This window comes from Arvicola amphibius, chromosome 12 (genome assembly GCF_903992535.2).
Source record: "Arvicola amphibius chromosome 12, mArvAmp1.2, whole genome shotgun sequence".
Lineage (NCBI taxonomy): Eukaryota > Metazoa > Chordata > Mammalia > Rodentia > Cricetidae > Arvicola > Arvicola amphibius.
This window is the reverse complement of record NC_052058.2, coordinates 65006739-65028131: the sequence shown is the minus strand read 5'-3', so window position 1 is coordinate 65028131 and position 21393 is coordinate 65006739.

Genomic DNA, 21393 nt, shown 5'->3' with positions numbered 1-21393 from the left:
CCCCCTAGAGGCTGCCGGCTGGTGCTGCGCTATCTCTCCTGAAGGGCTTTTCCAGATGGCTTTCCCACAGATCAATCACAAATCAGAAGTCACTGATCCCAGTCCATAAACCCAACTAGGATGATGTTAATCTATGCTGATCTGAAGAGGTTATGTTCATTTCCTAGGCACAGCAGAGGTGCATTACAGAGAGTGTAGAAGCAATTAAAATACAGTGGGTGGGGAGAACGGCTATGAAGGACATTTGGGGAGATCTGAGTGTTGACAGAATTCTGATTAATGTGACCAAATTGCTATTTATTTTCTTTAATTTCTCTCCTGCACCTTCTCCTTTTTCCTTCTTTTTCTTTTCTTTTCTTTTTTTTTTTTTTTTTTTTTTTTTTTTGTTTTTCGAGACAGTATTTCTCTGTAGCTTTGGAGCCTGTCCTGGAACTAGCTCTTGTAGACCAGGCTGGTCTCGAACTCACAGAGATCCGCCTGCCTCTGCCTCCCGAGTGCTGGGATTAAAGGCGTGCGCCACCGTCGCCCGGCCCTTCTTTTTCTTTGTCTCATGGCAGGGTCTTGCTTTGTTACCCAGGCTAGATATTTACAGGCTCACACAACCCTCTTGCCTCAGACTCCGAGTCTGGGACTACAGGTGCTCACTACCACATCTGGCCCAATGTTGCTTTTCTTAGGTGTGGCTAGGTTGTTGGTCAGTGTAGAAGAGGATTTCTGCAAGCTACTTTGAGCTGTTTTGGAAGAAGGCAAGTGTGCATAGATACACAAAGCACAGAATGTCAATCGTTGCACAATCATTTTTGTGTGCGTGTGTTTGATATGAATAGCCACTACACTATTTTTCTTTGCAAAGTAGCAAGGAAAGTTTATTCAAAAAAGCTATGCTGGGCATGATGGTGCACTCCTTTAATCCCCTTTAATACTTGAGAGGAAGAGGCAGGAGGATCTTTATGAGTTCACAGCCAGCCTGGTCTACAGGAGCTAGTTCCAAAAAAGGCTCCAAGGCTACAAAGAAGCCCCGTCTCAAAAAACAAACAAACAAACAAACAAAAAAGGCAGTCTGAGGTTTGGTGGAGAGCATTGCAGTCTGAAGTCATGAACCTTGGTAGAGTTAAAAAATCTTTCTCAAGAGGCCCGAGTAACTTCTCGTAGAGACGACAGTTTTCAGAAACTATTGGAAGAAGTTCCTCTGGGAAAGAGCACCTGTGCCCCAGCCAGCATTCACTGCCACTCTTGATATCAGATACCCCTTAGCTGCAGCAACCTTGAAACTCAGTCCCACCTACACCTAGAGGAGCAATCACCGGAATTGTGGCCCCGCCTCCACCTGAAGGAGCCACCATAAAAGCTGTGACACCATCTGCACCTTGAAGAGCGACCATCTGAGCCTTGGGCCCGCTGGCACTTTGAGGAGTGATTACTGGAGGCTCTGCCTGCACCTGAAAGAGTGTTCAATGGAACCATGACCCCCAACTACAGCAATTGTAGGAAGAGGGACTCCCTGAAGCATAGGCTCCACCTATACCCTATACCAATTGGAGGAAGAGATGGGTAGATGATAAGGTAAGAATATACTCAACAACATAAAGAACAATATGGCAGTCTTACCAAAAAGCAATCTACAGATTCAATGCAATTTCCAGCACAATTCTTCACAGAACTCAAAAGAACAACACTCAACTTTATATGGAAAAACAAAAACCCAGGATAGCCAAAGCAATCCTGTACAAAAATGAACTTCTGGTGGCATCACAATCCCTGACTTCAAGCTCTTCTGTAGAGTTACTAATGAAAACAACCTGGTATTGACACAAAAACAGACAGGAGGACCAAATGGAATCAAATCAAGATTCAGATATCAAACCACATACCTACAAACACCTGATTTTTGACAAAGAAGCTTAAAATATAAAATGGAAAAAAGAAAGCATATTCAACAAATGGTGCTAGTATAACTGGATATCAACATGTAGAAGAATGCTAATAGATCCATATTTATTGCCATGCACAAAACTCAAGTCCAAATGGATCAAAGGCCTCAGCATAAAGCCAACCACATTGAACCTCACAGAACAGTAAGTGGGAAGTACACTTGAATGCACTGGCACAGGAGACCACTTCCTCAACATAACCCCAGTAACACAGACACTGAGAACAACAATTAATAAATGGGACTTCCTGAAACTAAAAAGCTTTTGTAAAGCAAAGGACATGGTCAGCAAGACAAAACAACAGCCTACAGAATGGGAAAAGATCTTCACCAACTCCACATTGTACAGAGGACTGATCTCCAAAATATAAAAGAAACGACATCAAAAGAACAGATAATCCAATAAAAAATGGGGTACAGACCTAAACAAGAACTCTTAACAGATGAATCTCAAATGGCTGAGACGCTTAAAGAAATGCTCAACATCCTTAGCCATCAGAGAAATGCAAATCAAAACAACTCTAAGATTCTATTTTACACCTGTCAGAATGACCAAGATCATAAATATTAATGACAACTTATGCTGGAGAGGATGTGGGGTAAGGAGAATGCTCCTCCATTGCTGATAAGCAGCCTGTATAGCTGCTGTGGAAATCAGTATGGTGATTTATCAGAAAATTAGAAATCAGTCTACCTCAAGACTCAGCAATACCACTTTTGGGTATGTACCCAAAGGATGCTCAATCATACCGCAAGGACATGTGCTCAACTATGTTCATAGCAGCATTATTCATAATAGTCAGAACCTGGAAACAACCTAACTGCCTCTCAATTGAATAATGGATAAAGAAAATGTGGTGCATTTACACAATGGAGTATTACACAGCAGAAAAAAACGAGATCTTGAAATTTGCAGGCAAATGAATGGAACTAGAAAAAAAAACATCCTGAGTGAGGTAACCCAGAAAGACGAATATAATATGTACTCACTCATAAGTGGCTTTTAGACATAAAGCAAAGAAAAACCAGCCTACAGTCCGCAACCACAGAGAACCTAGAAAACAAAGAGGACCCTAAGAGAGACATACATGGATCTAAATAGGAGGGAGAAAAAGACAAGCTCTCTTGAGCATGGGGGCCACAGTAGAGGACAGAAGGAAAGAGGGGAGGAAGGAAGGGGAGCAGATAAAAATATAAAGCTCAATAAAAACAATTAAAAACAAACAAAATCAGAAATGAAAAGGGGACATAACAACAGACACTGAGGAAATCCAGAGAATCATCAGATTATACTTCAAAAATCTGTACTCTGCAAAACTGGAAAATTTAAAGGAAGAGAAAAATTTTCTCAATAAGTACCACATACCAAAATTAAATCAAGACAAGATAAACAAATTAAATGGATTTCTAACCCATAAGGAAATAGAGACAGTCACCAAAGCCTCCCAAACAACAACAACAACAAAAAAGCTTAGGATGGTTTCAGCATAGAATTCTACAAGAATTTCAAAGTAGAGCTAATACCAATACTCCTCAATTTGTTCCACACAATAGAAACAGAAGGAGCATTGCCAAACTTTTTTTTTACAAAGCTACAGTCACCCAGATACCCAAACCACACAAAGATGCAGTGAAGAAAGAGAATTACAGACTAATCACCCTCATGAACATTGATGCAAAAATATTCAATAAAATACTGGCAAACCAAATCCAAGAACACATCAGAAACATCATCCACCATGATCAAGTTGGCTTCATCCCAGAGATGCAGGAATGGTTCAACATATGAAAAATCTGTCAATGTATTCCACCATATAGACAAACTGAAGGAAAAAAAACATGATCATCTCATTAGATGCAATATACAGCAAGCTAACAGCCAACATCAAATTAAATGGAGAAAAACTCAAAGCAATTCTACTAAGATCAGAAGCAAAACAAGGCTGTTCACTCTCTCCGTATCTATTCAATGTAGTACTCGAAGTCTTAGCTAGAGCAATAAGACAACAAAAGGAGATCAAGTGGATCCAAATCAGAAAAGAAGAAGTCAAACTCTCACTATTTGCTAATGATATGATAGTTTACATAAGTGACCTCGAAAACTCTACCAAGGAACTTCTACAACTCATAAACACCTTCAGTAATGTAGCAGGATGCAAGATTAACTAAAAAAAAAAAAATCAGTATCCCTCCTTTACACAGATGATAAGCAGGCTGAGAAAGAAATCAAAGAAATATCACCCTTCACAATAGGCACAAACAACATAAAATAACTTGGTGTTATTAACCAAACAAGTGAAAGACAGTATGACCAGAACTTTTAGTCTTTGAAGAACAAAACTGAAGAAGACACCAGAAAATGGAAAGATCTCCCATGCTCTTGGGTTGGTAGAATTAACATAGTAAAAATGGCAATCTTCTCAAAAGCAATTTGCAGATTCAATACAATACCCATCAAAACCCCAGCACAATTCTTCACAGACCTCAAAAGAATAATTCTAAATTTCATATGGAGAAACAAAAAAACCCAGGTTAGACAAAACAACCCTTGTACAAAAAAAGAACATCTGGAGGCATCACCATCCCTGACTTCAAGCTCTGTTGTAGAGTTATAGTAATGAAAACAGCTTGGTTTTGGCATAAAAACAGACAGGTGGACCAATGGAATCAAATCAAGATCCTGATATTAACCCATACATATATGAACACCTGATTTTTGATAAAGAAGCTAAAAATATAAATGGAAAAAAGAAATCATCTTCAGCAAATTGTGCTGGTATGACAGGATGTTGATATGTAGAAGAATGAAAATAGATCCATATCTGTCACCATGCACAAAACTCAAGTCTAAATGGATTAAAGACCTCAACATAAAACCAACCACATTGACCCTCATAGAAGAGAAAGTGGGACGTACACTTGAATGCATTAGCACAGACCAGTTTATAAATACAACACCAGTAACACAGACACTGAGAGCAACAATTAATAAATGGGACCTCCTGAAACTGAGAAGCTTTAGTAAAACAACAGACATGATCAGTGAGACAAAACGGCTTTACCAACCCCACGATGTACAGAGGACTGATCTTCAAAATATAAAAGGACTCAAGAGACTAGACATCATACTATCACATAATGAAATTTAAAAATGGGGTACAGATTTTAAACAGAGAATTCTCAACAGAAGAATCTCAAATGGCTGAAAGACAATGCTCAACATCCTTAGTTATCAGGGAAATGCAAATCAAAACAACTCTGTGATTCCATCATATACCTGTCAGAATAGCCAAGATCAAAAACACTGGTAACTGCTTATGCTGGAGATGATGTGGAGTAAGGGAAACACTCCTCCACTGCTGATGGGAGTGCAAACTTGTACAGCTGCTGTGGAAATCAGTATGGTGATTTCTCAGAAAATTAGGAAATAATCTACATCAAGACTCAGCAATACCACTTTGGGGCATATACCCAAAGGAAGAACACTCACACCACAAGTGCATGTGCTCAACTATGTTTTATACCAACATTATTCGTAATAGTTAAAACCTGGAAACCACCTAGATGCCCCTCAATTGAAGAATGAATAAGGAAAATATGGTACATTTATACAATGTAGTACTACTTAGTGGTAAAAAACAACATCTTGAAATTTGCAGGCAAATGAATGGAACTAGAAAAAAAATCATCTTGAGTGAGGTAACCCAGACCTAGAAAGATAAATATAGTATGCACTCACTCATAAGTGGATACCAGACATAAAGCAAAGGATAACCAGCCTACAGTCCACAATCCCAGAGAAGCTAGAATTCTCTTCCAGAAACAGATGGAAGCAGATGCAGAGATCCACAACTGACCACTGGGCCAAGCTCTGGGAATACAACTGAAGTGAGGGAGGAGCGATAATATAAACATAAGGATCAAGACCATGATGGGGAAACCCACAGAAACAGAAGACCCAAGTTAGTGGGAGCTCACTGACTCTGGACTGACAACTGAGGAACCTGCATAAGACCAAACTAGGCCCCCTGAATGCAGGTGACAATGGTGTGGCTTGGGCCGTATATGGGGCCACTGACATTGGGGCCAGGATCTAACTAATGTATGAACTGACTGTGTGGATCTCATTCTCTGTGGAGAGATACCGTGCTCAGTCTAGGCAGGAGGGGGTAGGGGTCAGGCTTGGTCTTGCCTCGAGGAGGTGATGGGACAGACTTAGTTGACTTCTCAGGGGAGGCGTTACCCTCTCTGAGGAGTGGATGGGGAGGTGGGGGACAGCAGGGGAAGCAAGAAGAAAAGAGGGAAGGTTATCTGGGATTGGTATGTAAAAAATCATAAATAAATACATAAAATTATTTAAAAAACAAAAAATAAAAATAAAAAGCAAGCAAAGTTATAATAAAGATCAGAGGTGTTATGCAAGGCACCACATGAATGAGAAAGTACTAAGAGCCAATTTTTTTCACTTCTTAAAATTAAAAAAAGAAGTTGAAATGCATTGAGCAGAGTTGCTTAAAACATGATCAAAATCTGAGCCTGGTGGTATAGGCCTATAATCCCTGTACTGAGCAGCTGAGGAAGGAAGATCATAGGTTCAAACCCTGCTTGGGCTACAGAGCCAGCTCAAGACCAGACTGAGCAAATAGGGGAGACCCTATTTCAAATTAAAGGAGATGGAAAAAAGGAGGACTAAGGATATAGCTCCATGAGAGGATGCTGGCTTAGCATGTGCCAGGCCCTAGCACAGCAGTTCTCAACTTGTGGGTTGCAACTCCTTTGGGAGCCAAACAACCCTTTCACAGGGGTCACCAAAGACCGTTGTAAAACACAGATATTTACGATGATTCATGACAGTAGCAAAATTACAGTTATGAAGTAGCAACAAAACCAATTTTATGAGTTGGGTAGTAGTGGTGCACACCTTTAATCCCAGAACTTTGGAGGCAGAAACAGGTGGATCTCTGGTTTACAGAGTGAGTTCCAGGACAGGCTCCAAAACTACAGAGAAACCCTGTCTCAAAAAACCAAAAACAATTAATATTAATAGTTATTATTATTAGGAAGGTTGAGAACCACTGCCCTAGTAGGTTAATCTTCAGCCCACTAAGAAGCAAGAAATATGACTATAAAAAGTCACCTAATACAGGTGTAGTATCACATTCCTTTGTTCCTGGCACTCAGAGGCAGGCAGATCCTTGAGTTCCATGCTAGCCAGGGATACATACATGTTTTGAGACCCTGTCTCAAAACAAAACCAGCCCAACACTGGGGAGGAGGTTGAGGCAAAGGGATCTTCCCTTGAACTACTTAATGGGACCTTGTGGTGTAGGAGGTCCTTCCGTCTTTGTGTTGCTTTCATTGGATAATAAAGAAACTACTTTGGGCCTATTGATAGGGCAGAATTAGGTAGGCGGGGAAAATTAAACAGAATTGCTGGGAGAAAGAAAGCAGAGTCAGGGAAAGATGCCATGGATCCACCAGAGACAGACGCTGGAAATTTTACCTGGTAAGCCACTGCCACATGGTGATATACAGATTAATAGAAATGGGTTAAATTAAGATGTAAGAATTAGCCAATAAGAAGTTAGAGCTAATGGGACAAGCAGTGTTTCAATTAATACAATTTCTGTGTGTTATTTAGGGGCTAAGCTAGCTGGGTGGCCAGGGCGAACAAGCGAGCCCTCTCCTTGCAACAACCTTGTATCAAAACAACAACAAAGCTGAAAATCTGAATCTGCATCAAACGTGACCATCCTTGTGCTGTTTTGCTTGTGCTGAAATGTAATGTTTTATGCCTCGCCATCTCATTTGCACCACTTCTGCTGTGCACAGCAAACACGAACACTTGGTGATGCTAAAACTGTAGCGGAAAACTTCTCTTCTGGTGCTATGCTCTCTCTGGTTGGCCTTGGGCTGAAAGGATGCTGTCTTCCTCCCTTCCCCAACCCCAGCTTCCCAAACTAACTCCTCCTTGTCCTCTGGATCACCTGCTGGGGGAAGCCTTCCTGCCCTACTTCTTTGCTCCTAGGTCATTTCCCCTGCCTCAGCATTTAGCCCAGTCTAGTGTAATTATCAGGGTTTTTTTTTTTGCTTTGTTTTTTGTTTTTTTTTTTTTTCAGCTGCTATCTTCCCAAGACTACAGTTTCCTGGAAGAGATAACAACTCTGCCTTTTTATAGCTGTAACCTGAGTCCCTGACACAGCACCTGAACAAGAGCCTAAGAAAGGGTAGTGCTGAGTGGCCAACGCCACACTGACATTTTGGAGCATCAAAATGGAATGCAGTTATATAATGTCATAATTTATAGCATAAATATGAAAACAGGTATTTGATAATAAATGGACTTTAATTAGGATTATGATACACATTTTTAGAAATTGTATTTTATAAAATTAAGTTCTCTTCTAAAGTGCTCTCTACTCATTGGATTAATTTTAAACTTTTATTCTTTTTCGAGACAGGGTTTCCCTAGGTTTCCCTACCAATCCTGGAACTTGCTCTGTAGACCAGGCTGGCCTCGAATTTACAGAGATCTGCCTGTCTCTGCCTGCCCAGTGACAATTTTTAAAGAACACTGTTGAGCTGGGCCTGAAAGCACAGATGTGTAATCCCATCCCAGGGGGCTAAGTCTGGAGTCAAGTTCAAGGCCAGCCAAGGGCTACAGAGCAAAACCCTGTCTCAAAAATCACACAGTGTTATGTAGGAGACATACAGTGCAAGGCACGTAGCAGGTAGGAAGCCTTCATTTGGGGGAAAGAAGTTTACAGAAACTGGGTGTGATGATGCATTCTGATAACCCTAGCACTGGGGATGGAGGCGGGAGGATGAAGAGTTCAAGGTCTTTTTGACTCCTAAGGAGTTTTCCAGTCAGCATGGGCTATATAAGACCGTGTCATAACCTAACTTCCTTTGTCCCCACAGAGCAGTTTATAGACAACGGAATTTGCCAACATTTGTATTTATACTGTCTGTTGAATATGCAAGTAAAGTCTATTTTGGTTTGGGGTAAAATATAATCTTATTTTATGTGTTCTTCCTCTTCATTAAACTGTTCACCCAAATCATGAAAACTATTTTAACCTTTTTCTTTTTCTAGCCTAAGGTCTTTGAAAGCCAGGAAGAACATTTTGTTGTTGTTCCTGTGATTAAAGGCGCTGTGTGGCAGACCATGGAAAGCATGGTTGTCAGTAGGATTTGTCAGCTTCAGCTCTGTACGGTAAGAGACCAATCCATCTGTCAGAAATTTCCTTTTTATAAATTTCTTTTTGAAGACAAGATGTTTATGTAACAAACTTGGCTGGCCTATAACTCACAGTGTAGAACAGGCTGGCCTCAAACTCAAAGAGATCTATCTGTCTCTTCCTTAATCCACTGGGATTAAAGGTCTACACCACCACACCTGGCTAAAATTTCCCTTTTCCTTAGCTAACCAAACTTCTCAAGTAGGAGCCGTAATTTCCCTCAGTGTCACAGACTAACCAGGGAATGAATGTGGCAATGCACATAAATGTGTTCCCCTTCACACTGCACGCTCCACAGTAATGGAGCGGCAGCCATTTTACTCTGGGCTCTTGGGGCATGGAACAGATGAGAATATTTAATTTGGGGCTGCGGATGTAGCTGGTAGAGGGTTTGCTTTGAAGGCATGAAGTCCTGGGTTCCATCACTAACACTGCATAAAACTGGGTGTGGCGGCTCGTGCCAGTAATCTCAGTACCTGAGACCCTCCCTGAGCAGAAGGGCTTGCTTTTTACATCCTGAACTTTTGAGATTCAGTCTATTTTTAATCTTTTGTTTTGTTTTGTTTTTCGAGACAGGGTTTTTCTGTGTAACCTCCCTGGCTGTTCTGGAACTTGCTCTGTAGACCAGGCTGGCCTTGAACGCAGAGAGATCTGCCTGTCTCTGCCTCCCAAATGCTGGGATTAAAGGCCTGCACCACCAACGCCTGACTTTATTTTTAGTCTTTTATTTATTCTTTGTTAATTTCATAGATGTATACAATGTATCTCGATCATATCTACCTCCAACTTCCCCCTCCATTCTCTCTTGCCACCTCCCCCAACACCTCTCTCCTCTTTTGTAGCCTACTGAGTCTCATTAGTGCCGCCCACTGGCTGGAACACTGTCTGAGCTTGCTGCCTTGGTCTTGTGCTGGTAGCAAAGATCGAAAAGAGTGTAATGGCCACCTCATGTGGAGAAGACAGCATTTCACAGCACTCCCGTCCCCTCTGGCTCTTGGTCCTCCCACCTTCTCTTTTGTGACAGTCCTTGTACCTTGAAACTGGTGGGGCGGGGGGGGGGGTGTTGATACAGACATCTGTTAAAGTGGGGTATTTGTAATCATTTATTTCAGTACTTTGATTAGCTATGAGTCTCTGCACTAACTGCTGAGATTAAGAACAGCACTAATTCGAGGCCAGCCTGGTCTACAAGAGCTAGTTCCAGGACAGGCTCTAAAAAAGCTGCAGAGAAACCCCGTCTCGAAAAACCAAAAAAAAAAAAAAAAAAAAAAAAAAAAAAAAGAACAGCACTAATCTAGGGGTAATAAACATAAATACTTAGAAGGCAGTTTGACAACATTCCATTTGGCAAAACAACAGTAGAGTCTCCCTAGGGCCTATGACTTCCTGAACCCTGGGGCTTTTGACCAAGTTTACAGGTTTTTTTTTTCTTTTCTAGACAAGAATCTTCATCTATAGCTCAAGCTATTTTTCCTCTAACTGTGGTGATTCGCCTGCCTCAGCTGCCATGCCCAAGTTGAAAGTCATTCTTGATGTCGCTGCTTTTGCCCTCTGATGCCAAATTCTTTACTCCAAGTTGTACAGTACACTCTGTTTTGGTTATTCCCGTTTTGACCTACATGGGTTCTTCTGTCATTAGCATAATACGGATGGCCACAACATTAAACATTAAACTAGCAATATATTCATACAAATGCAATGGTTAATCTCCAGGCAAAGTCAAAAGCAGATTGTTAAAAGTTGTCCTTAAATTACATGCCTCAACAGACAGCTACTGCACAGAGCAGACCAAGGGAGCCTTCATCCAATAACTGATGGAACCAGATGCAGAGATCCACAACCGAGCACCAGGCTGAGCTCTGGGAATCCAGTCGAAGAGAGGGAGGAGGGAATATATGAGCAAGGGAGGTCAAGATCATGATGAAGAAATCTACAGAGACAGCTGAACCAAGCTCATGGAAAATTATGAACTCTAGACTGACAGCTGTGGAACCACCACGGGACTGAACTAGGTCCTCCATATGTGGGAGACAGTGGTGGAAGCTTGGACTATCTGAGGGGGCCCTGGCAGTAGAACCAAGATCTGTCCCTGGTGCATGAGCTAGCTTGTTGGAGCTCATTCCCTATGGTGGGATGCCATGCTCAGCCTTAATGCAGTGGGGAAGGGCTTGGTCCAAATTACTGTGCCACACTTTATCGACTCCCCATTAGAGCCCTTACCCTTTGGGAGGAATGGCTAGGAGGTAGACTGGGGTAGGTGGGGGGGGCGGGAGGAGGGAGAACTGTGGTTGGAATGTAAAATGAAATTAAAAAACAAATTAATTAATTGAAAAAATTACATGTCTCACAGTAATGCAACAACAAGAGACTGCTAACTGAGGTAGAAACTTCAACCTGAGACAAAGGGGGAAGGAGAGGGTTACAGGCAGCCATGACAGAAGGGACATCATTTATGTTGGGTTCAACTGACACAAAAAATAGTGCTGCCTTTAGCTTCTATTTTTAAAGGATTTACTAATTTTTATATTATGTATAGGACTGCTTTGCCTGTATGTATGTATATGTGCATCATCCTTGGAGATCAGAAGATGTTAGATCCCATAAATGGTAGTTTTGGATAATTGGGAGTCACCAGATCAGTGCTGGGAACCAAACTTGGGTATTGTACAAGACCACATGTTCATTTCCCAGCCACCCAGACTCCCAAAATAATCACTTAGAAACTATATTATTTGAATTACTGTTCAGCCAACTAACTCATATCCTAAACTAACCCACCTCCATTAGTCTGTGTATTGTGGCTGTGGCTTACTGAGCAAAGTTCCATGGGGTGCGTTGGTCTCCGGTGAGGTTACATGGCTCTCTTCAACTCCACCTTCTTTCTCCCAGCATTCAGGTTAGTTTCCCCTGCCTAGCTCTACTCTGTCCTATCAGGCCAAGCTAGTTTCTTTAATAGCCAATGGTATTCACAGCAAACAGAGGGGAATCTCACATCACTTGGGTCCTCTAGAAAAGCAGCCAGTATTCTTAATCACTGGGCCATCTCTCCAGACAAGGGTTAGTGTGTTTGTTTGTTTTTGAGATCTCTATGAATTCTGTATCTTGGGTACCAATGTGAAATGGGATGGCAACATCTTGATTTTACAAATGATGCTAGTAATGACAAGAGACACTCAGATTTACTGGATTTATCAAGACATAATAAAGTGGCCCAATGGGCACATGTCTAATCCCAGCTACAGGAAATAGATAAAATCCTGAGTGAATGAGTGAATATGTATTGTTGACATGTGCACAGCCATGTCAGGGACTCCAATATGGTACAGGTTCCCCCAGTGAAGCTCAGTATGTGCAAAACCCAGCAACTGCAGCTTCCTCATCCCAGATGTCCACAACCTGAGACCACTCCCCTACAGTGATCTCCTACTGAGACTAGCTAACCTCTCTTCTCATGCTGTGCAGAATAAATGTTCTGAGTTTCCAGGTGTTATCCATCACAGCAGCTCAGCCCACACATTCCCACCTTTTCTGTATGTGTATCTATCATTTCTTCAGTATTAGTCATCTCTTTGTTACCAAGTCACTGCAATCAGGTTTCTAGCACCAAGCTCTGCAGGACAGAGCATCTAGCACCAGGAAGACTAAGGCAAGAGTATTGGTGTCAATTCTAGGCTATATAGTGACTTCTAAGCCAGTGTGGGATCCTGAGAGGTCAGGACTTCAATATCTGAATAGAGAGAGGGGCATGACTCAGATCATAGCAAGAAGTCTTAGAGAAGCGATCTCAGACTGTCCAACTAACTGATAGTAGCCTTTGGTGTAGGAAGTCCTTCTGCATTTGTGTTGATTTCATTGGTTGAATAAAGAAGCTGCCTTGGCCTTTTTATAGGGCAGCCCTTATGTGGGTGGAGTAGACAGAACAGAATTCTGGGAGGAAGAAAGCAGGGTCAGAGAGCCACCATGGAGCCAGCTGCCAGGTCAGACATGCTGAATCTTTCCCGGCAAGCCACGGCCTCGTGGTGACATAGAGATCATTAGAAATGGGTTGAATCAAGATGTGAGAGTTAGCCAATAAGAGGCTAGAGCTAATGGGCCAGGCAGCAATTTAATTAATACAGATCTCCATGTGGTTATTTCGGGGGTTAAGCTAGCAGGATTGCTGGGAGCCAGGCGACTGGAACGCAGCTCTCTCCTCATTACTACAGCCTTGTTTGCCAGATACATGAATGAGGCCGCCATGCTCCTTTCTGCTCAGCTGACCCTTCAGCAAAATTGTGCAGAAATAACAAAGCTTGGATACCAGAACTGTCTAGTCAATCCACAGGAAAAAACAAAGTAATAAGTTAGTGGGCTTTTTTTTTTTTTAAAGCAAAGTTGTATGGCTTAGTTCAGGCTGGCTTTGAACTCACTATTGTGCTGGGAATGGCCTTGAACTCCTGATTCTCCTATCTCTACCTCCCAAGTGCTGAGATTATAGATATGGGTACCATTCCCAAGGAATCATTGTTGTTTTAAGCCATCTTTTAACAGATGGTTGGTTATGCAACCAAGGGTTACTGAACGCCTCACATAAATTCCAGTCCAGGCCTGAGCCCATTACACTGCACTTGATGATAGGTTACTTGTAAAATGGATCGGTTAGTCAGCTCTTTCATTATTACCATTGAGAGGAAGCAAGTACTAATTTATTAATTTAAAATGAATAGACATTGCTACTGGTAACATCTGTGTAGCACTTTGCCAATTGTTTGAAACAGTCTCTTAATAATTTATAAGGTTTTTTAATCAGAGAAATATTGAATGATAGACTCTTGGGGCTAAACAGAACAACAGGAGGTCACTCACTCCATCTTTCCACCTTCAAAGAGAATGACTGATTCTCTCCCAGCCAGATAGAATTCTTCATCTTCTTCCTTCTCTGCTTCCCCCTCGTTATTGTCAAAACAACTTTTACAAAGTATTGATCTAGAAGCAGACTGCGTTTGGCATTCTGTAGGCCATTAAAGATTCAATACAACTATGCAGACGAAGCAAAGTTAAAGTCGCAAGGAGTGCATGTGAAGACAGCTTCGGAGAAACACTGTACTTATGATAACAGCGTCTCTCCCTTTCTATTTGTCCACACAGATATTTTCAGAATGGGTAGACGAATATAAGCAGAGGACTGGAGAGACGACTCAGCAGTTAAGACTGCAAACTACTCTTCCACGGGACAGGAGTGCAGTTCCCAGCACCCACATCAGGTAGCTGTACTTGAAGCTGTAATTCCAGCTTCAAGGCATCTGAAGCTCTCTTCTGGCATCTGAGGGCACCCATACTCATGCACACACACCCACACAAATACACGCTCATACATAAATGAAAGTAAAAAAGAAAATGTTATATTTTAAAGAATAACACACACAAAACATATCATAAGCAGCTAAACATGCTAGTATATGCATGTAAGCAATGAAAAAGAGATTGGGAGACTGGAGACAGTGTCCCAGTCTTTCAAGGACTGTTGTGTAGAAGAAAGACCAAGATTTGCTCTGTGCAGCTGGAGGGTAGAACTAGGACTAGGAGTGAATAAGTGCAAGTGGGCTCTCCACTCCTCTGTTATAGCCCATGCTGGTCCTGAATTATGATATAGCAGAAGATGACCTTAAACTCCTATTTTCCTGCCTCTCCCTCCTTGGTGCTGGGATTACAGGTGCATGCAGCACTTGGTGTATAAGATATAAGGGATTGAAGCCAGGGCTTTGACCACACCAGGCAAGCCCTCTACCAACGGAATCCCTAGACCTCAAGTGAGTATGCTTTTTTATTTTTATTTATTTTATTTTTATTTTTGGTTTTTCAAGACAGGGTTTGGGGCCTGTCCTGGAACTAGCTCTTGTAGATCAGGCTGGCCTCATACTCACAGAGATCCACCTACCTCTGCCTCCCGAGTGCTGGGATTAAAGGCGCCACCACTGCCTGATGCTTCATTTTATCTGAGACGACCTCCAAAACTGTCTGCACCCCTACGACACTGAGCTGTATGCCAAATATTAAACATAATGGGGGATGGATTTGACCAAAACACATATGTATATATGAAGTTCTCAAGTAAGAAATTAATCATATTTGAGATGCAGAAGAAAGCAAGTTAATTTTCTAGGTAAAGAATCGCTAGCAGTTTTATTTCCCAGGAAACCCTTAGGTCTCTGTTGATTTCTGAGGTTCTCTAATAGTGGAGGCAGGATCTGCATAGTCTTTTGAATACTATAAGGGGGAGGGGCACTCGGGACCACACTGGGAGATTACGATTATTACAAAGTCATAGTACAGAGGAGACATGCCAGAATTAGGTTGGCCGGATGAAGCATGTGTGCCTGCTGTAGGCGAGGGAGAGGTGGGAGGAGTAGGGCCTGAAGACTGCTAGGTGACTATAACCCAACGAGTCTAACTTTGAAATGGATTATGAAATTTTAGACTTTTTATATAACAAAGGAGAGGAAGAGTATAGCCTAAGCAATGAGAAATAAAGTCTATTTATTTATTTGTTTGTTTGTTTGTTTGTTTTTGAGACAGGGTTCCTCTGTATAGCCCTGGCCGTCCTGGAATTCACTCTGCAGACCATGTTGACTTCAAACTCAGAGATCCATCTGCCTCTGCCTCCCCAGTGCTGAGATAAAAGGTGTGTGCCACCACTGTAGGGTTTAATGGTTTTATATTTGTGTGTGTGTGTGTAGGTCAGAGGACAACTTTTGGGAGTTGGTTGTCTTCTTTTGTCCTGGATATTGAACTTGGGTCTTAAGACTTGGCAACAAGTGCCCTTACACACTGAGCCACAGATAGTTCGTGTTTAGTGAACTGGTGGAGGCTAAAGGTAAGGACCTGGGTGGGGGCAGGGCAGCAGGAGGTAAAGTAGTAGCAAAATCCAGCAGAGAAATCATGTGAGCCTAAAGTAACAGTGTCTCACATAACAATAAATAAAATTAAATAAATAAAATAAATAAAATAAAATTAAAGTCCCAGAAAATAATCACTCCTACATTAAAGAGTTTACAAGGCTAATCGATTAGAACTTCATGATTATAATGCTGGGCCAGCTCTCCAGTACCCTGACTTACATCTCTGTGTTATCAGGCAAGACCTTTGGAAAACGTACTAACTTAGCTGACTACAGTCTTGTGTCCTACCCCTTTCCCACGTGTCATCTGCCCCCCTCCAGCTAAGAACATCATCAGTTTAGCATCTGAAACCTATAGCAGAGATTTTTCCACTTTCCTACAGCCTGCCTACATGATGTTTCTGTCAACATACTTTTAAAGTACCTTGAACTATGATTTTCTGTGTTCTGTAACTATGAAGATTTCATAAAACCACTTCCACATTAAACATGTTATTTGGGGCAACCTGAAGCTATGTTGCTGGGCCACAGTCACTCATCACTGGCTTCCTCTCGGAGTGAGAGCTGTGATTTGCATTGATAGCACTGCCCGTCCATCTGGATGTAGAGAAAAGGAGGACACAGGAGCTCCTGTGAAAACTGTAACTATGACAAGAGCTTGGAAACGTAGACCCATGAGGTGAGAGGTCAGGGAAGCATGGCTTAGTGCAGCGCACAACGCCTGTCTGCGTTCTATGAACTGCCATACAGTTCGCGAGCTTCGGGCAAGGGGCTAGAGGTTGAAACACACAAAGACTCACACAGAGACAGACAGACAGGGACACGGACCTCTAAGTCACTGGTAAGAAGCCCTTTCTTCAATAGCACACGGGAGGCTTAGATACCCAACAGTCAAGTGGGCCAACACTCTGATCCTCAAGGCCAAGGCAACAGGTTCTCGTGAACCAGAGCTGGTAAACAACTTTGACACAGCTTTCAGTAACTCAAATCAGAAGGAAAGTAAAGATCTCTAGCAGGGAAGAGCAGCTGGAGGCCAGGACTCCAAATGGTCCCAACAGCTCAGCAGTTCCTGCTTTCGCCAAGTGGTAAGGCTGTGATGAGGATGGCAAGGGTGTTGAGCAGCAAGCCTTTCAGCTAAGGCTGCTCTGGGCCACTGTGCACCATGCCTGCCTCCCCATCCTCTTCTACCTTTCATCTCATCCTCTTTCTTCTCTTTCCCCTGCCCCTCTGCACCTCCTCTGCGATCATATGCAGGGTCTTGCACATAATAGTTGAGCACTCTACACGGGACTCAGGACTATGGACACCTCTAACTCTTGTCTAAAACTTTCAGCACCTTCAGCTCAGGTAGAGATGATACTAGGAACTGTTTTAACCGTGGAACTGTGATGCATCTACTGACTAGCAGAACGAACTGTGGGAGGTATTTGTTTGCACTTAGCTAACCAGTCCTTCCTAGTCTACTCTCTGCCTTTCATTCTGAATTCTCAAAGCTCTCTTCTCATTCTGGAAACAGAAGAGTAGTAAACATTGCAAGATCAGGGATGTGGCCTAAGTCTAGCCTCACAGAATATCTGCTTTGATCCAAATAGGATCTTAGGGATCAATAGGGGTGGACATGGCAGCACACACCTGCAAATCCCAGCACCTGGGAGACTGAGGAAGCAGGAGAATGGAGACTCCCAGGCCAACCAGAGCCAACAAACAAACAATCAAACAAAACAGCTGTGGTAGCAGGACTGTAGTAATCACAGTGCTTAGGAGGCAGAGGCTGAGGAGAGCTGAGTTTGAGGTCAGCCTGGGCTATAGAGAAGAGGCCATGTCTCAAAACCAAAGAAAGACCGGAAACCAGAAAGAGCCTATGAGAGAGGGGAGAGGAGCAGGCCTTAATGTGGGTAAGGGGTAGTAAAATACACATGATATGAAAGAAGTGGGGAGGGAGGGGAAAACTGGAAGCTAAAAGTTAAAGGGGTGATGGAGGCAAGAGAGTTGGGGAAGAAGAGGGAAATATAATTAAGCTAGGAGTGGTTTGCTTGTCTTTAATCTCAGCACTTGGGAGTCACAGGTCAAACTCTCAGTGAGTCTGAGTCCAGCCTGACTTACATAGTGAATTCCAGAACAGCCAAGGCTACATAGTGAAACCCTGTCCAAAATATAAATTAAAAAAATAGAAGTTTGAAGACAATACCCTGCATGGGTGGACAATGCTTCTCTCAAGACATGGGCTAATAAGGGAAAATCTCAGTGCCAGGTAATGACACACTTCCCTACAAGTTATTGGTCTTGAAATCTTTTTGAAACTCCCTAAACAACAGACAACTGTTATTGCTCCTTCCCCCCCTTCACTTTCTTCACCAGGAGCTGTATTTTTTTTGAAGATATTCCCTTGATCATTTATTTATTGTGTGCATGAACATGTCATAGGGCACATGTAGAGGTCAGAAGACAATTTGAGGGTGTTGTCTCTCTTTCCATGTGTGTCCCAGGCATCGAACTCAGATTACTAAACTTGGTATCAAGTGCCTTTACCTTCCGGGCCAACTCACCAAGCTCTACCATTGCTCTTAATTACCCACCATAACTAGGTAGTATGATCCTATTGCTGAAGACACCCTGTGCTTTGGTTGCAGATGTAGAGAATTCAATCTGGAGTTGGTTGGGAGACTTCCTCCCCACAGGCTAGAGTTCATAGCACTGAAAGGCACTGTGTAGACCACAGAGTAAGACAGCAGTGTTCTTACCAATTGCTGGACCCCGAATGCTACAACACGGACTTGCCAGGCAAGATGTGCTCACTGGTGCAATAGTGGCATAACTGTTATGGGGTTATTCAAGCGATTTTTAAAAAATTGGATCTGAGGCCTGTTCTACAGGAGGGAGTTCATGTCTGGTACTGTTAATCTTGGCTGAGAAGTGGGGGATTATTACTATTATAAACTATTGCTTTGCTTAATGGTTAGCTTGTCAAATCACCTCCAAATATTTATATTTATACTCATAGACTTGGGTTGCTCTTGGTCATATCTGGACATGACATGGCCATTGTCCTTCTGGACACAGAGCTGCTGTACTTATCGCCACAAGACCTGTATAAGATCGAGCCAGTCAAATTCCAGCATGGGTAGAAGAGGTACTCATAAGGCCCTGCTTCTAGCTGAGAAGTTATTAATAGTTGGTAGCTGCTGGGGAGGGAGGGTAGTTTTTCTTTGGAGATATGCCCATTGGTAGATTAGTTGTTCACACTCAGGGACAGGGGGAGTTGAAGGGCAGAAAAGTGAGAGAATATGACCAAAATACATTGTGTACATATATCAGATACTCAAGTAACAAAAATTATATTAAAAGTATCCAAAAAGGAAACCACAGAATTAGTGTTTGGAGAATCTCTATGCAAACAGACTCCACAGGCATCATTTTGTTGTCGTTTTTGTATAACTAATTTTTATTTGTGTGAGACAAGGTCTTCCATACCTGCGGTTTGCCTTGAACTTCTGATTCTTCTTCCTCTGTCTCATATTTTTTGTGTGATAATAGTATATATTTATATGAGGCTTTTTTGTTTTTATAAGACAGGGTCTTTTTATTTAGTTCTGGCTATCTTGAAACTCACTATGTAGAACAGGCTGGTCTAGAACTCACAGAGCTCCGACTGTCTCTCTCTGAGTGCTGTGCCAGCCACCATGGCTGGAAAAACTTTTTACACCAAACAGTCTTTTCTTTTTCTCAGTCCTCTTTCCTTCATTCCCTCCTCCTTCCTTTTTATTGCTTGCTTGTTGTTAGGCAAAGTTGCACTATCTAGCCCAGGCTGGTTTGATCTCTGGTCTCAACCTCCAGAGTTTTAGGGTTACAGGCATACAACTACCCTTGTGCTGCCAGAGCCAAGTTTTGAGCTTAAGCCTTCTAATTTCAGAGTCCTTGCCCTTAACCACAGCACCATTCTACACAGCAATTACCGCCCATCATTCATGAATTAGCAGAGAAGCCAAACTGTTGTCACCAAATTGAAATTCCCTGGGTAAATGAAAACTAAACAGTAAAACAAATTCTATTCCTATGATCATATTTATGCTTTGTGAATTAATTTTTTCTGTAGCTGCAACCATTTTGTGACTTAAAAGAAAAAAAAGAAACGATTTTGAGAGAGCATTTTGCTATGCCACACAGGCTGGTCTCATTCAGATTTAGGGACTCAAGCAATCTCCCTGCTTCAGCTCTCTTAGCAGTTGGAAATACCACATGGGAAAACAAGTATGCACCATGGCGCACGTGCGTGCGTGCGTGCATGCGTGCGTGCGTGTGTGTGTGTGTGTGTGTGTGTGTGTGTGTGATTTATTTTTTGACAGGGTCTTACTATGCAGTTACTCTGACCTTGAACTTGTGATCCTCCTGCCTCTGGACTGTTAGTTACAATGGCAAGGGTACACCATGACTCCCAGAAAAAAAAGTATTTTAAATATAGGAAATCTTTGATATAAATGAAAACTCATATTGTATCCAGTGCTAAAGTATAGTGCTTCTTTTCCTATGGGAGCTAAATTCAGTGCTGGCCACACACTGGGTGACAATGGAATAATTTAATAGTATTTTTAATGTGCATGCATGCGTGTGTGTGTGTGTGTGTGTTCATGTGGAGGTCACAAGACAACTTTGCCAGTTCTTACCTATGTGTTTTAAGGCAGGCTCGCTAAAGCACTGCACATGTATGCCAGGCTAGCTGGCTTGTGGGTTTCTGGAGACACTCCCATCTCTGCCTCCCACCTTCTTGTAGACAAACTGGGGTCACAGAGCTTGGGCTAGTGTGTCTGGCTTCTATGGCCAGTAGCTTTTTTGTGTGAGTCCAGATTGTTAGGCTTGTTGCACAAGTACTTTTCTGACACTAACCCATCTTTCCCCAGCCCCCAAGGCTCTTAGAATAGTGAATGTATCAAAATCAGCTGGAGGTTGGGTGTGTTGTTCAGTGGTAGCCCCTTGCCTGGAGCGCCAGGCCCCGAGTTTGAGTCTCACTGACACACAATTGTGGTCTTGCACGGTTCTACAAAAGAGATGTAGGGTAGAACTGCACCTATTTGGCCAACTCTTCCTGTGGTTGTCTTCCCCACTCTACCCAATGGCTCTGGTCCTCATGCAAAAGCAAAATTTCAAGTGTTATGTCCAGTAACAGAGCCTTTTCAAAACTAACAAGGAAGTCAAGGGAATAGCAGGAAATAAGCATCATCGAGTCTTCGAGGATTAAAAAAAAGCAACACTGGCTCAACATTAAATGACAGAACACACAGTGGGGTGGGATGGCGAGACAATTGCACACAGGGTTTATGTCAATAGAAACCATTTCTCTTCTGCCCTGG